Source organism: Rhinoderma darwinii, chromosome 3 (genome assembly GCF_050947455.1).
Source record: "Rhinoderma darwinii isolate aRhiDar2 chromosome 3, aRhiDar2.hap1, whole genome shotgun sequence".
NCBI lineage: Eukaryota > Metazoa > Chordata > Amphibia > Anura > Rhinodermatidae > Rhinoderma > Rhinoderma darwinii.
The window spans coordinates 93,683,211-93,700,313 of NC_134689.1; the positions used below are offsets into that span (position 1 = coordinate 93,683,211).

General features: G+C 42.1%; 1 protein-coding gene across 3 annotated transcripts in view; it reads left to right on the forward strand.

Annotated features, from left to right (window-relative positions):
• CPLX2 (complexin 2) overlaps positions 1–17,103 on the forward strand; it is a 176,461-nt gene that overhangs the window by 153,902 nt on the left and 5,456 nt on the right. The gene's annotated exons all lie outside the window — the stretch shown is intronic.

The window sequence follows — 17,103 nt, forward strand, 5'->3', positions numbered from 1 at the left end:
TGTGTGGCGTTATCTACAGAGGGGGACTGTGTGGCGTTATCTACAGAGGGGGACTGTGTGGCGTTATCTACAGGGGCGACTGTGTGGCGTTATCTACAGGGGGGGCTGTGTGGCGTTATCTACAGGGGGACTGTATGATGTTATCTACAGGGGGACTGTATGGCGTTATCTACAGAGGGGGCTGTATGGCGCTAACGCCATACAGCCCCCACTGTAGAGAACACCATACAGCCCCCCCTGTAGGGAATGCCATACAGCCCCCCCATGGAGGGAACGCCATACAGCGCCCCCCTGCAGGGAACGCCATACAGCACCCCCTGCAGGGAACGCCATACAGCGCCCCCCCTGCAGGGAACGCCATACAGCGCCCCCCCTGTAGGGAACGCCATACAGCGCCCCACCCTTGCAGGGAACGCCATACAGCACCCCCCCTGCAGGGAACGCCATGCAGCGCCCCCCCCCTGCAGGGAACGCCATACAGCGCCCCCCTGCAGGGAACGCCATACAGCACCCCCCCTTGCAGGGAACGCCATACAGCGCCCCCCCCCTGCAGGGAACGCCATACAGCGCCCCCCCCCCTTGCAGGGAATGCCATACAGCGCCCCCCCTGCAGGGAACGCAATACAGCGCCCCCCTGCAGGGAACGCCATACAGCGCCCCCCCTGCAGGGAATGCCATACAGCGCCCCCCCTCTACAGGGAACGCCATACAGCCCCCCCCAAAATGCGACCTATAGTGTGTCCTACAAATAACATGCTTCCCCTATCCACAGGATATCCACAGGATAGGGGATACATGTGTGATCGCTGGCAGCGATAGGAAGAACGGGGGACGGAAAGTCCCCTGAAGTTCTCCATGACTAACCTCTGTCTTCCGGTGTCTGTGTCGGCAGCTCAATAAAAATGAAAGGAGCGCAGGTCACGCATGCGCACAAGCGCGACCGGCGCTCCATTCATTTCTACGGAGCTGACGATACAGACCCCGGAAGTCCGAGGTTTGTGATGGAGAGCTTCAGGGGACTTTCAGTCCCCTGTTCTCCTTATCGCTGCCAGCGATCACACATGTATCCCCTATCCTGTGGATATCCTGTGGATAGGGGATACATGTCTTGTTTAATGGCAGAGCGGGGAGATACCTCCCTGCTCTGCCGTAGTGTTCAGTGGCGTCCCGCTGTAGTAGCCATAGCGGCTGCTAGCGGAGCCTGCGGCCATGGTGGGGGCCCGTGCCGGCGGGCGATACGGGCCCCCTCATGCCGCGGGCCCCGTAGCAGTCGCTACTGCTGCTACGGCGGTAGTTACGCCACTGGTTGTAAGGAGAAGTGTATGACGTTGACCAATCAGTGTCATACACTTCTCTCCATTCATATACTCAGCACATAGTGATCTTGCTAGAACATGATGTGCTGTCACTTACTAACACATTAATGTTACTGAAGTGCCTTGAGAGTGAATAGACATTGCTTCCAGCCAGCACGCGATGTCTATTCACAATCCCGACACTTCGGTAATGTTTGTGTGGGACTTAAAGGGAAATTGTCACCAGCATTTCACCTATTGAACTTTACTTATCCCTCGCTGGCCACTGCTATCAAAAGTTCATTGCCATTATCCCCTCTCCTAAACTCCTCCTCCGACTGTAAATAACGGCTTGAAAAGATTTTGCGCCTTTTATCGTAATAATCCGGTGTCCCTTTGAGCGCACACACCAGAAGAGGACATCAATGCACAAGCGCGGGATTTTATGTGCTGGGGAAAGGCGAGGAGCTGTCAATCAAAAGTTAGGAGGCGGGAAAAACTCGGGAAGACTTGAGGAATGAAGATATGACTCTTTTCAAACGAAGATTTGACTCTTTTCAAACGAAGATATGACTCTTTTATGCTCATTAGCATACAGTTCTGGAACACTAAAAAACGGAATACTAAAGCTACAGAGCCGACTAAGAAGATAATTATAGGTTATATAGAAATGATTTTTCACCCACTACTACCAGGTATTGCTTGTTTAATAGGTGAAATGCTGGTGACAGGTTCCCTTTAATGACAGCAAGTGTGATCTCGCGAGATTACGTTGTCATTTATAATGTGGTGACAGAGCCTCTTTAAGCCTACCTTGTGGTAGGCTTAGATACATGGTCTAACAGACAGTATGGCACATGGGCCCTGTATCTAAGCCTACCACATGTGTTACTAATGATTTTTTTTTTGTGTTTGCGTTTTTTTACAGGTTTGGTCGTTGGACTACGTTAGATTCGAGGACTACTTCGATGACGGATTAATTATTTTATTTAGAATAAAAAAAGCCATCATCGAAGTAGTCCTCAAATCCGACGTAGTCCAAGACCGAACCTGTAAAAAAACAGACACACAAAATAAAGTAGCACATAAAAAAACAATTATTATTCTTACCTTTCCTGGGTCCAGCGCTGGAGCCGCAATGTCAGCGAGCTGGACCCTATATCTAACTATATCTAATTCTATCATGTGTGGTACTGTCTGCTGAGCCACTGTATCTAATCCTATCTATAGCTATAGGGTCAGAGTGCTACACATATGCTGTCTCATATATATATATATATATATATGTGCACACACATACATATACATACGCGCACACACATTTTTTTGGAGGATGGACATATGTTAGTTCAAGGATACTTACTGCTGGGGACCTGTATCTAAGTCTATTATATATGATACTGACTGCTGGGGCACTGTATCTAAGTCTATCATGTGTGATACTGTCTGCTGGGCCATGTATATAAGCCTATGCACTGTGCATGGAGAATTTATGGCAGGGGGACTATGTGTGGAACCATACAGGGGGGTTTGTGACACTATATACAGGGGCATTGTGTGGGGAACGCTCTACATGTGTCTGATTAGGGCCCCGAGACAGAACTTTGCTTGGGGCCCCAGGAATGCTAAATTTGCCCCTGAGGATTAATACAAGGATACATTTACACGAGTGTGACAGATTTACGCGCATTAAAAAACCCGCGTAAATCTGGTCATGTGCGTTGCGTTTTGCATCAGTGTGCTTTGCGTATGGCATATGTTTTTCACGCACTTGGAAGCACTTTTTTTTTTCAATGTAATTGATGCGTGAAACACGGACAGCACACGGATGTCGTCCATGTGCTGCCAGTGGTTTTCACGCACCCATTGACTTCAATGGGAGACTAGGTGCGTGATAACGCACTAATATAGGAAATGCAGTAAATTTCATGCAACGGACACTCGCTGCATGAAAACTCACGCATCTGTGAATAGCTCCATTAAAATCAACGGGTCCTTATGCTGTGCATTATTTTAATGCACGGCCCACGGACGAAATTCACACTCGTCTGAATGAGCCCTAAGTCTATCATGTGTGATACGGTCTGCTGGGGCCCTGTATCTAAGCCTATCATGTATGTACCTGTCTGCTGAGACAATGCATCCAATTATATTCAGCGGTGTGGCTATAGGAGCATTAGTCTTATAGATATGCTATCTCCGATATATATGTAAAAAATATATTATTTTTTTTGGGAGCGTTACATATATGTCTAGGGGCTTGTTCCTCTTATCTTTTAAGACCCTAGCAACGCTCCTGCCTCTTGATAATAACCCGTGATGAACCTTTGCTGCCTGCCCTTATCTTTTGCTCGAACAATTGTGAGTGCCCGTCTGCTGCCTGCCCTGATCTTTGCTATACCTGAAACCAAAAACTGTCAATTGATTTTGTATTACACATGTTAATGTTGGCCGCCAGCAAGGGAGACTACTCTGTGAGTAGCGACCCGGGGCACCCCTCCAGCGAAATCCAGATCCCTGTATAGGGGTTAAAAGGTGAAAACTACGGGTTCCCTTAGACTCGTTCCCCGGTTTAAGCATACGTTGCTGGCCCCTTGACATATTCATTATCCACGGGCCCTGTGACAGGATTGTAATATGATTTCTAATTAACCTTATAATATTATTACATTGGTAGAAGCAAAATATGCATACTGAAACTACATAGCAGACCCATTCTGGGTATAATAGTAGATGATAGACAAAGAGAAACATTCAGGGTGTACACAGTATATTATTGTGGTTAATTTATGTTTTCATACTGTCAACAAGTTAGGACGGTTCCTCACTATCATATATCATGTCACTGCCTTTAAATCGGGTGTGTACTTGCTACGGGGGCCAGGAGCTGAAAAGGCTGGCAGCAGGCTATGGCTCAAGTCTTTTTGCTGCCTGAGGTGAAAAAAAAAACCTTTACCAAATTAGAAATGGTGCTGGTCTGTTTAACTGTCAAAAGGCCTGTCATCTCGAGATGGGTCCAACAAGAGGCGATGTTCTCATCTCACCTGCCCCTACCCTCCTCAAGCTTAATTTCCTTGGGAGTAGGGAATTGAGTGCTGCTGCTCTTGATCAAGGGCCTGCACTAAAGGAAAAAGGTTTCTATATTAGTTTTACAGTGGGGTCCTCCCATATTCCATATTTTGTATGGTTATTGGTTTGGGAAATGAGCCGTATAACTCAAGATGAGCTAAATACAGGTTCGTATTAAACGTATATACAAAAAGTGACAAATATGATCTGACTAAAATAATTTTTTGTTATCTTGTAGATGAGGCTGGTGGCAAATAGTCTTATTGCAGGGCTGCCATTTGCTAATTATCTTTTTTACACAGCGGGCAAGGAAGGGGATACCCACTGATAACGCAATGCTGGCACATGGCGATATAAGAAACAATGCATCATGATGAACAGAATTCCATGTTTTATTGAACATGTGACTTTCATTTCAGTCTTCACTTGAAGGTCAACTACAAGAATAAACAATACAAGCTATTTAAACAGAGACACTTTCAAAATTCTATTTCAATATTTAATTTCAATATTTACCTATTTCCAGCCATATGTCTATGCAATTTTTATACAAAAGAAAAAACATTTTCTTTCATTAAAAGCAACAGATGGAACATCTGCTGTAATTTATTTCTACAATCTCTCCGTGTCCGAGGGCTTACATGACATTTAAAAAAGTAGTTTGGAAAATATAATTCATATCAGAAGTTTGTTACCAATGAATAAAAAAAATACTGTAAAATTGTCTGAAAACTTGCTGGCCTCAGAGAGAGCACACATTAATACATTGTTTTTTTGTATTCAAAGTTCTATTGTTTAACATCCTATTAGGAGTGGGAACATTTGTTAGCCTTTGTGTTCACCCACCAGCATTGACATGTATTGCCTTTTTATACAATGATATATTTTAAGAACATTTTATAATGCTTCAGTCTTTGGTTTGTAATGTCCATGAAAAAACTTTACTGTTGAGTTACAGTAGTCAAACTGACCGCAGCTCATTGTACAATTACAGTAGTAATAAAGTACTAAACTACAACTCTCAATAGAAAAATACAAACTCTCAATTGAGAACATTAATCATATGCCTAATTCAGTTACCTATATACATTGACTCTATTAGAACCAAATATTTCAATGTTTTAATGCATATAAATAGAATCCAGTTGGCTTTGCGTATCATGGCAGACTGGATTTAAGCCCAACACCTCTGAAGGAATGCCAACAACTCATGTCAGTGGAGACAATGATGGGGCCCTCCAATGCCTTGAAACATATTATACTTGAGGCAAATAAATGTAATATATGAAGATTATATCTGTGATTGAGATTATCTCCATTACTTGTATGGAGGTTGTGCAGTCTGAAGTACTTTTTCCCCTACCTGTATATGAAGTGCAAATAGTCTGTTCATAACATGGTCAGAAGATGCCAGTAGACAACCAGATGCCAGACATATCCCATCAAGAAGGTTAGTGATGTCAGATAAATGCAAACCACTTTCACACGATCTTCATATCAGGAAATGATCGCCCTCTAAGCAGAAAGCCCCATATGAAAACCCTGTTATGAAATACACCAATTAAGTGGGACCTGCAGAACTTACAGGTATTTGTCAATAGGTTTCTATATGACCCCTTTAATATTATCCTATTATGGGCAAAGCATATTTTTTTGTTAAGATTAGGCTGGTGCCTCTGTGTCAGGGGCATAACTAGGAAAGACTGGGCCCCATAGCAAACTTTTGACTGGGGCCCCCCCTCTGCTGGGTATCACACAACCCCCCCCCCACCCTTGTAGATAGTGCCTCCCTATAGATTCCACCACACAGCGCCCCCCTATAGATAGCACCATACACAGCCCCCTGTAGATGACGCCATACAGCCCCCCTGTAGATAACGCCATACAGTCCACCCTGTAGATAACGCCATACAGACCCCCTCTGTAGATAACGCCATAAGCCCCCCTGTAGATAACACCATACAGCCCCCTCTGTAGATAACACCATACAGAACCCCTCTGTAGATAACGCCATATAGCCCCCCCCCCCAAAAAAAAAAAAACGGCCTATAGTTTGTCCTACAAAAGACATGCATCCCCTATCCACAGGATAGGCGATACATGTGTGATCGCTGGCAGCGATAAGGAGAACGGGGGACCGAAAGTCCCCCGAAGTTCTCCATGACTAACCTCGGACTTCCGGCGTCTGCGCAGTTCAATAAAAATGAAAGGAGCGCTGGACACGCATGCGCATAAGCGCGACCGGCGCTCCAGTCATTTCTACGGAGCTGCCGACACAGACCCCGGAAGTCCGAGGTTTGTCATGGAGAACTTAGGGGGGACTTTCGGTCCCCCGTTCTCCTCATCGCTGGGCGTCCCAGCGATCCCACATGTATCCCCTATCCTGTGGATAGGGGATGCATGTGTTTTGTAGGAACAACCCCTTCAGTGGCTGCTAGCGGAGCCTGCGGCCATGAGAGGGGGCCGTGCCGGCGGGTGCCACGGGCCCCCTCATGCTGCAGGCCCTGTAGAAGTCGCTACGGCTGCTATAGCGGTAGTTACGCCACTGCGTATAGGTTTGTACGGCGTAAAACTACAGCTCCCAGCATGGCCGGAACAATGGTAAGGATATGCTGGGAGATGCGGTTTCACAAAAAAAATCCTATCACCATCATCTCGCTGCAGATCATACAGTGACTACAATACTGATTAGAGGCAGAATAAACATTTACATTAAGTGACTCACCGGTGACGTCTGAGATTCTAGTTCTTTTCTTCTCCCTCCGGTTCAGACATCTATGATGGATTTCTCCCGGTCATGACCCATTTTTGCAGTTTTCCGTTTAGATGTCTTCAGCTTCTCATTTCTGCACCTATAAACAAAGTTAAAATTCTCAACACACCGTGCCCCCTGTAGATAGTGACCTACATAGAAGCCCCTGTAGATAGTGCCCACATATGGACTCCAGAGCTGCAAGGCAATAGTGCTAACCACTGAGCCACCGTGCTGCCCTACATATAGCTTCCCCTATAGTTAGTGCTCCACGTATAGCCCACCTCTGTAGATAGTGTCTCACATATAGCTCCCCCTGTATATAGTGTCCCACATATAGCCCACCCCTGTAGACTGTGCACTACATATAGCCACCCTGTTGCTAGTGCCCCACAGGTAACCCACCCCTGTAGTGTCCCACACATAGCCCACCCCTATAGAAAGTACCCTAAAAAAAAAGCTCCCCTATAGATAGTGATCTACATATAGCCCCCCTGTATATAATGGCCCACATATAGAGCCCCCTGTATATAATGGCCCACATATAGAGCCCCCTGTATATAGTGGCCCACACCCCCACATATAGACCCCCCTGTATATAATGGCCCACATATAGAGCCCCCTGTATATAATGACCCACACCCCCACATATAGACCCCCCTGTATATAATGGCCCACATATAGAGCCCCCTGTATATAATGGCCCACACCCCCACATATAGACCCCCCTGTAGCTACTGCCCCACATATAGACCCCCCTGTAGCTACTGCCCCACATATAGACCCCCTATATATAATAGCCCACATAAAGACGACCCCCCACTATAGATAATGCCATTCACATTTTTATGAGGAAAAAATAAATAAAAAATGACATGCTCACATGATCCCGTTCCCACGCTGTTCACTGGCGATGCAGACATGCTCTCTTCTGAGCATGTCTGCAGGAGCTGAACGAGCATCCTCCCATGACGCTGATTGGCGGGGCAGAATGACTTGCCCCGCCAATCAGCACCTTCCAAGCATGGAAGCGGCGCGATGATGTCATCGCGCCGCTAGCCAATCAGTGTCATTGTAAGGCACTGGATGGTCAGGCATGGAACATGCCCGGCCATTCAGTGCTAATACATGTATTTGGCTGCCGCTAGCACTGGGGCCCCCTCCGGTGCTAGCGACACCTACAGGCATGAGAGGGCCTGTGTAAGGCTCGGCGTCGCGGGCCCCACAGTAGCGGCGCTACCGCTGTAGCAGCCATAACGGCTGCTAGCGGCGCCACCGGGCATTTGGGTGGGCATGTCGGCTGGCGGCACGGGCCCCCTCAAGCCCCGGGCCCCGTAGCAGCCGCTACTGCTGCTACCGCGGTAGTTACGCCACTGCTCTGTGTAATATGAGACAGTCCATCAAACGCTACCTCTCTGAACCAGCTGTCTGAAAAATACCGGCCTCTGAACTCTCTGAGACAGAGATCAGTATGGGAGCAGTCAACTGGAACATTAGATAAAGTTTGTGTCTGTATGTCAGAAATAATGGGTCAGCATTGCAATGTTCATTTCTCTTCTAGTCCATTCTCAGGCATATGTCTTATTCTATACAATATTTACAACCCGTTTACTCTTAATGTACATTTAGCCTGGAAGGGATGAACTCCTGTGACGGCTCTACACATCAAAGTGCTCTCATCCCTCCCTTTTGCTTTGTTTATTTCTGCTAATGCATCTATTTTTTTATCATAATGTTCAGCGTTCTGTAAGGAGTTAGCAGGCTGTGCACTGGGCTTGCCCTCTTAATAATTGATTAGCTTCAGAGCTGCTTCCTTTCCTTTACTTTACACCATATGGTTGTAACCCTTTCACTTCCCTTATGAACAGGCTGATGATAACAAGTCTTCTGTTTTTTTTTAGTAGTCTTTTAGGTAGTAAAGAGACAATTTAATATTGTTTGGGCATCGATAAATGACTTCAAGTGATGACGCTGTATAGCTTCTTCTATAAGGACATCATTTGTTAAAGACCATAAGAAAGGGAAAGAACATAAGTCTTACTGTTTAGCTACTATTACAAGAGATGGTCTCTCTCTGTTTAAGCATTTAGATTAGTCTTACATCTTAACCATTCTTCCTTAAAAGGGTTCTATCCAAAACACTTTCTTTACAATGTATAAACGCGCACACCCACCTTAAAAACAGTAGGAAATAAAACCTATACAATTTAGGAAGCAAAGGACATTTTTAATGTTACACAGAACTGCTATTTCGGTTCAGATGTGAGTTCCTATCTCAAATCATAAGGGAATGATTGAACTGATATGACTTCCAGGTGTGGTGTCAAGAAGGTATTTCTCTAGACTGAATTGGTATATGGATGACTTAAGAGTTTGGTTTTGATTTCCCTAAATTATTATAACCCATTTACAATATTAATGAGTTTAATTTAATGGATTATTTAATTTTTCCAGTTGCAATAGTTATTTATATTGTTTTTGCCCCTGGACATGACACCTTCTCTATCAGCAGAGATCAGGGAAACCTCTGATCTCAGCCATTTATTTAGTACTGATCAGAGTGGTCATCAAAGAGAACTTCCGCTTTGGTGAGGTCATCAACATGGCATATTTCCTAAACAATCAATCAGTTTTGGGTCCTCGATAGAACCCCAGGCCTGTCTGATCATAATGCCAGATTTTAGCCAATATGGCATTCTGCCCTAAGGCTGGGTTCACACGACCTATTTTCAGACGTAATGGAGGCGTTTTACGCCTCGAATTACGGCTGAAAAAACGGCTCCAATACGTCGGCAAACATCTGCCCATTGCTTTCAATGGGTTTGCCGATGTACTGTGCCGACGACCTGTTATTTTACGCGTCGCTGTCGAAACATGACGCGTAAAAATACAGCCTCATCAAAAGAAGTGCAGGACACTTCTTGGGATGTTTTTGGAGCCGTTTTCTCATAGACTCTATTGAAAACAGCTCCAAAAATGGCCGAAAAAGCGCAGCGAAAACGGCGCGAAAAACGCGAGTTGCTCAATAAACGTCTGAAAATCAGGTGCTGTTTTCCCTTGAAAACAGCTCCATATTTTCATACGTTTTTGGCTCAGCGTGTGAACATACCCTAACATTAACGTAGCTATATAATAAGTATTTCTAAGTTGGTTTTCTAAGCTAATTTATTGAAATGTTCACATACAACATCAGATGTATAATATTGTTACAGGAAAAATCAAACAATGTTACATTTCAAGGTATCATTGCGTGGACTTTACCAAAATTAAAGTTTATATTTTCACAGTGTATAATACTTTTTAATGTAAACCTGTCTCTCTGAGCAGCATGTTATATAGCAGGAAGAACTGAGCAGATTGATGTAATTTTTTTTAGAAAAGACTCCGTATATTTATTCGGAATTTAATAATTTAATTCCCTGCTCTTGGGTCTATGAGTCTAGGATGCGGACCTATTCAATAATTGACACCTATCTTTATATGCACACTCACACAGGATAGGGTATCAATCACTGTGTAAGACAGCCTACTGAATTTATAAGCTCAGAAAAAGCAAGGATTTAAAGGAACAGTGTCACCAAACTTTTTTTTTTTTATATCAGTTTTATGTTAGGGTTTTATTAAAAACGTTTATATTTATTTGTGTGTTTGTGTGTTACTTTTTTCTATTTTTACACTTTTTCTTCCCTATGGGGGCTGACATTTTTTTTTCCATTTCTGTATGTGTCGATTAACGACACATACAGACATGGAATACGGCAGCTCCAGTCCCATAGGGAATGCGAACAGGGCCCGTTCCATCCACTTTGGTGTACGCCGTGTGTGTGGACCGGAAGTCGCGGCCGGACAGTAAGATTACTACTTCCGGTCGCGGCTTCCGGACTTGTGCACATGGAGCAGCGGCAGCAGACGGAGCGGACGGACCGGAGGGAGCGGCGGCGACTGCAGCAGGTAAGTTATTTCTATGTATGTTCGTTTTTCAGTGTGTGTTTACTACTGTATGTTAACCTTCTACACTGTGTGTTAGCTCAAAAAATGGCGACACACAGTGTATGAGGTTAGACCGTTCAAACCCCTCGTTTCTCCCGGCACTAGCCAGGATAAAGGAGGGGGGGATTCTGAGAGCTCACTAGAGCGAGGGATTTTTTCCCAATTTTGCAGCATAAAGCAATGTGGTTGCTTTACCACATGCAATGCTGCAATTTTGGGAATTGCTCCATCTAGTGACCAGTGCTGGGAAATATTATAAATTGAATCCAATTTATAATATTTCCTGACTCGTGAAAAAAATAAAAAAAATTAGAACAATGTTTAATCACCTACACACTAATTGTTTAACTAAAAAAAAAAAAACATGTTTTGCTGGCAACACATTCCCTTTAAGTCACTAAATTCTACAATTGTACTAAAAAGGTTTCCACTAAACTGTATCAACATGGTAAACTTCTGCTCATTAACATCCCCCCACAGGTACAGATGTAGCCATCTTTAACTTGACTCTAATAGCTTGCTGCAGCGTGTCATCACACAACAAAAGCCATTGAAAAGTAATTGAAAAAGTCAAGATAAGGGATCTAGGCATTGTTTATTTAATGCGTTAAATCACAAGATAAAGACGGCTATATCTGTATGGTAGCATATTTAATGTGACAGGTTCACTTTAAGTTTAAGCCTACTTTTGTGACTTCTCATTTTCCATCTGCCATATTTCTAGAAACATATGGGCTATTTTTATTTCAATTTCACTATCTTGTTTTTGATGTTGAAAATGGCAATTTTCATTGTTCTGTACATAAATCCCTCTGATGAAAGATGATGCCACGAAACAATGTCTTACCACCCAAGGTGTGGCATCAATCACGTTAGGTAAGGGTTCTCTAACATGTCCCGACATGGGCCGGGTAAACCAGCGCTGATCAACAAGACAGCTCGTTGATCGGCGCTCGTTTGCTCTTTTCACAAGGAGCTATGTATGGGGACGAGCACTTGTTACTCCGATCGCACGTCCCCATACATTTCTAACATGTCGGCAGCACATCTCCCTGTTTACACAGGGATATGTGCTACCTACAAAGATAATATGTTAGGCTGCATAAACCATACAATCAGCCAACGAACATTTGCTCATTCATCAGCTGATCGTTGCCCTGTTTCCACAAGGAAATGATCAGGAACGAGTGTTCTGTGAACACACGTTTGTCCGATAATTGTCCCATGTAAAAGGGCCTTAACTGTCAAAAAGTCACTCCCTAAGCCTAGCTATTTCAGAGATAATAAATTGGCATTAGATGAACTTTATTTCTCGAACTCTAGAGATAAGGGACATCCACTGTCTTTTCTGTCATTATAAGGCTGATGAAATAGAGTATCTGTTTCTCCATAATGGATACTTTGTGATAGGCAGGGGTTTCTGTATCTGCCAGCTTATCTTCCTTTGGCTTGAGTTACACAATTTATTCCAGTCAATAATCTTTCATTGCATATCTGATTTTGTGTGCTTGCCAAAATTGTCCGTAACATAATGCCAAATCAGATACATCACATTATCTTAATAAAGTAACATCCATGAAAGGAAACCATTTACTTCTTCATTGTAACTTGTCTATAAATAGCATAGTCTTTCCTTATTTCTTTAATAGAAATGGTATCAGTAAATTGGCAGGAACGAGATGAAACAAACTTGAAATCAAGTAACTTACTTTTAGTTCTCTCTCTGTGACCTTAGAAGGCCAAATATATGTTGTCTTTGAAGAGGTTTAAGAAAGTTCAATGTTATCAACAAATCGCTTAATATTAGAAAACCCAGTCGTATCTCTATCTATAATCTCCCGCGGGCAGCTCATTCCCTCAGCGGATGTTCCATCTAATCACAAGGTGGGCAGAAGGACATAGATCTTTAATATCCTGTCAGGAAGATGGGGGAGATAACAGACAATAAATTGGCCTTCTCAAACCATATCAGATAAATAAAGAATATTTTTCATAAAAGAAAGAAATCTCTCTATCATCTTCTGTTTACAGTGTGGTAGAGGTAGAAATTAAATTTCTTGAAATGAGTTTGATTGATGGTTCCAAATATGTGTGCAATCTTTTCTAGTTTGATGTCTCTGTAGATGTCAAAAACCATTGACATGAAGTTTCTTTCAATGTTGGAGAGGTTTCCTCATCTTGGGTCTAAAAATGTTTCTGAAATAAATATTTCTCTTATTAAAAGGAAACAACATTGACATGTTAGACTAGCATCAAGAATTAGTCAACCTATTAAAGTTGGGTCTATAACATACGTAAGGATTATCCTGTATCGTATAGAAAATGCATGCCCTGAAAATAGAAAAGACACAGAACAGAATATTATACTAATATCAATTTATATTTATTAAAATATCTCAGATATAAAAGTCTTAAAAATGGTCAGATAGTCACCGAGGATGATATAATATTCTATCTACATAACCGCTATGTTGACATGTATCAAATAATTGTAAAACATATATAGTAAATATGGAAAGAAAATTGTAGCAGCATCAAATAAAATAAAAGTACCTCCATACAGACAAGTAAAGAACAACAGTGTGCACACAATACGAAACGATGCAGATTAGAACACAAAACAGACGCTATACAGACCGGGATAATGCACCGCACCCCGATACGCTTTTCACTCTCACCGGATGAAACTCGCATTGAGGTGCGGTGCATTATCCCTTTCTATATAACATCTGTATAGTGCTCTAATAGTGCTCTAATCTGCATCTTTTGTATGTATACACACGTGTGGTTCTTTAATCTTGTTAGGTTAGGCTACAATTCCATATATATGTATTACAATTATTTTATACATTTCCACAAGGCATATATGCAGATGGGATATTACTGCATATCATCAGAGGTTATTATCTGACCATTTTTAAGACTGGTTTTGTGTCTGAGATACTTTAAAAAAGATACATTTATATTGGTATAATATTCTGTTATGTGTCTTTTCTATTTTTGGAGTGTAACATCAATAATTGTCAAAGATTAATGAAGTAATTTACTTGGTCATTCAATAAATAACTCAATAAATCTCCTAATGCTGTTTAAACTTGGTCAAGACTGGCCCACAAATTACCAGAGGATCCTACAGTGGACCCAGGCTCTGAAACAATAATGGGCCCCAATGTTTACAATGACATTTGCAAATGACTTTGAAGCCAATAAATTGACAGTAAATTCTATTTCTAATTGGTTAATTCACAAATAGCCTATTAGATATTATTGATAATATTATTGATAATATGTCCTTTGTATAGAATGATAACTACAAAGTTTACAGTACAATTAATAGTGGACTCTCACATGTTCAGTATAAATGAAAAGGAACCCCTCAGAATTACCTTCTCTGGTGGGTCCAAGGTACCTTAGTCTAGCTCTGCTTGAACTTCAGTTGATGATATTATAAAATATGGGTAATCTGTGGTGATATATTATTGCCAAATAGTGCAGAAAGGGAACCTGAAGGTCACTAGCTGAACATTATAAAGGTGTTAGACTTGATATAACAGGCCACTTACAGCAATTCGATGCCATTCTATGTCTTATATGTAAATTCCAACTGTGTCATGTTTCATTGTATCATTACACAGTTGAATTGCTCATTGATGCCTAAAATAAATGATGGATTTCAGTTCTGCTATTTATTGATTTTTATATTTTTGTGACCTGGGATCTATACTTGCTATGCTGTATTTTGCCCAAATTTAAAGCCAATACTATATTATACCAATTCTGAAATAGTAGAATTTAAGATAGTTATCTGGCAATAAATCTATCTTCAACACACCAGTAATGGAGTTTATAAAGTATAAACAACATATTAAGTAATCAAATTGATAGGTTTGTTATCAAAAATCATTCTAGTGTAAGTAAATATATATATTCTATCTATCTATCTATCTATCTATCTATCTATCTATCTATCTATCTATCTATCTATATATATATATATATATATATATATATATATATATACAGTGAAGGAAATAAGTATTTGATCCCTTGCTGATTTTGTAAGTTTGTCCACGGTCAAAGTCATGAACAGTCTAGAATTTTTAGGCTAGGTTAATTTTACCAGTGAGAGAGAGATTATATATATATTTAAAAAAAAAAAGAAAATCACATAGTCAAAATTATATATATTTATTTGCATTGTGCACAGAGAAATAAGTATTTGATCCCCTACCAACCATTAAGAGTTCAGCCTCCTCCAGACCAGTTACACACTCCAAATCAACTTGGTGCCTGCATTAAAGACAGCTGTCTTAAATGGTCACCTGTATAAAAGACTCCTGTCCACAGACTCAAATAATCAGTCTGACTCTAACCTCTACAACATGGGCAAGACCAAAGAGCTTTCTAAGGATGTCGGGGACAAGATCATAGACCTGCACAAGGCTGGAATGGGCTACAAAACCATAAGTAAGACGCTGGGTGAGAAGGAGACAACTGTTGGTGCAATAGTAAAAAAATGGAAGACATACAAAATAACTGTCAATCGACATCAATCTGGGTCTCCTTGCAAAATCTCACCTCGTGGGGTATCCTTGATCCTGAGGAAGGTGAGAGCTCAGCCGAAAACTACACGGGGGGAACTTGTTAATGATCTCAAGGCAGCTGGGACCACAGTCACCAAGAAAACCATTGGTAACACATTACGCCGTAATGGATTAAAATCCTGCAGTGCCCGCAAGGTCCCCCTGCTCAAGAAGGCACATGTACAGGCCAGTCTGAAGTTTGCAAATGAACATCTGGATGATTCTGAGAGTGATTGGGAGAAGGTGCTGTGGTCAGATGAGACTAAAATTTAGCTCTTTGGCATTAACTCAACTCGCCGTGTTTGGAGGAAGAGAAATGCTGCCTATGACCCAAAGAACACCGTATCCACTGTCAAGCATGGAGTTGGAAACATTATGTTTTGGGAGTGTTTCTCTGCTAAGGGCACAGGACTATTTCACCGCATCAATGGGAGAATGGATGGAGCCATGTACCGTCAAATCCTGAGTGACAACCTCCTTCCCTCCACCAGGACATTAAAAATGGCTCGTGGCTGGGTCTTCCAGCACAACAATGACCCGAAACATATAGCCAAGGCAACAAAGGAGTGGCTCAAAAAGAAGCACATTAAGGTCATGGAGTCGCCTAGCCAGTCTCCAGACCTTAATCCCATCGAAAACTTATGGAAGGAGCTGAAGATCCGAGTTGCCAAGCGACAGCCTCGAAATCTTAATGATTTACAGATTATCTGCAAAGAGGAGTAGGCCAAAATTCCATCTAACATGTGTGCAAACCTCATCATCAACTACAAAAAACGTCTGACTGCTGTGCTTGCCAACAAGGGTTTTGCCACCAAGTATTAAGTCTTGTTTGCCAAAGGGATCAAATACTTATTTATCTGTGCACAATGCAAATAAATATATATAATTTTGACAATGTGATTTTCTGTGTTTTGTTTTTTTAAATATAATCTATCTCTCACTGGTAAAATTAACCTAGCCTAAAAATTCTAGACTGTTCATGTCTTTGACAGTGGACAAACTTACAAAATCAGCAAGGGATCAAATACTTATTTCCTTCACTATAGATATATGTTGTATACTATGTATGTATATATCTCAAACAGCAAATATATCTCAAACAGCAAAGTCGTGATATTAGGCATACAGAGAGGATCAGTTGCTCATGTTATGTGAAAATGGGGGTCCTGGAATGCGGTCAAGCAGTGAGGAGGACATTGTATAGAGAGGCGGTCAAGCATGCAAGCTGCTGTTCCATTCAATGTCTATGTGCATGACAAAAACAGGCGAGTACAGTGTTTGGCTGTTTCTGTCATTCTCATAAACATGAAATGGAGTGGTGGGAGCACGCTCGAACACCACTCCATTCAAGTTCCTCCTCACTGCAGAGGGTGCAATGAGGCGGATCTGGGGTTTCAGGACCCCGTTCACACGA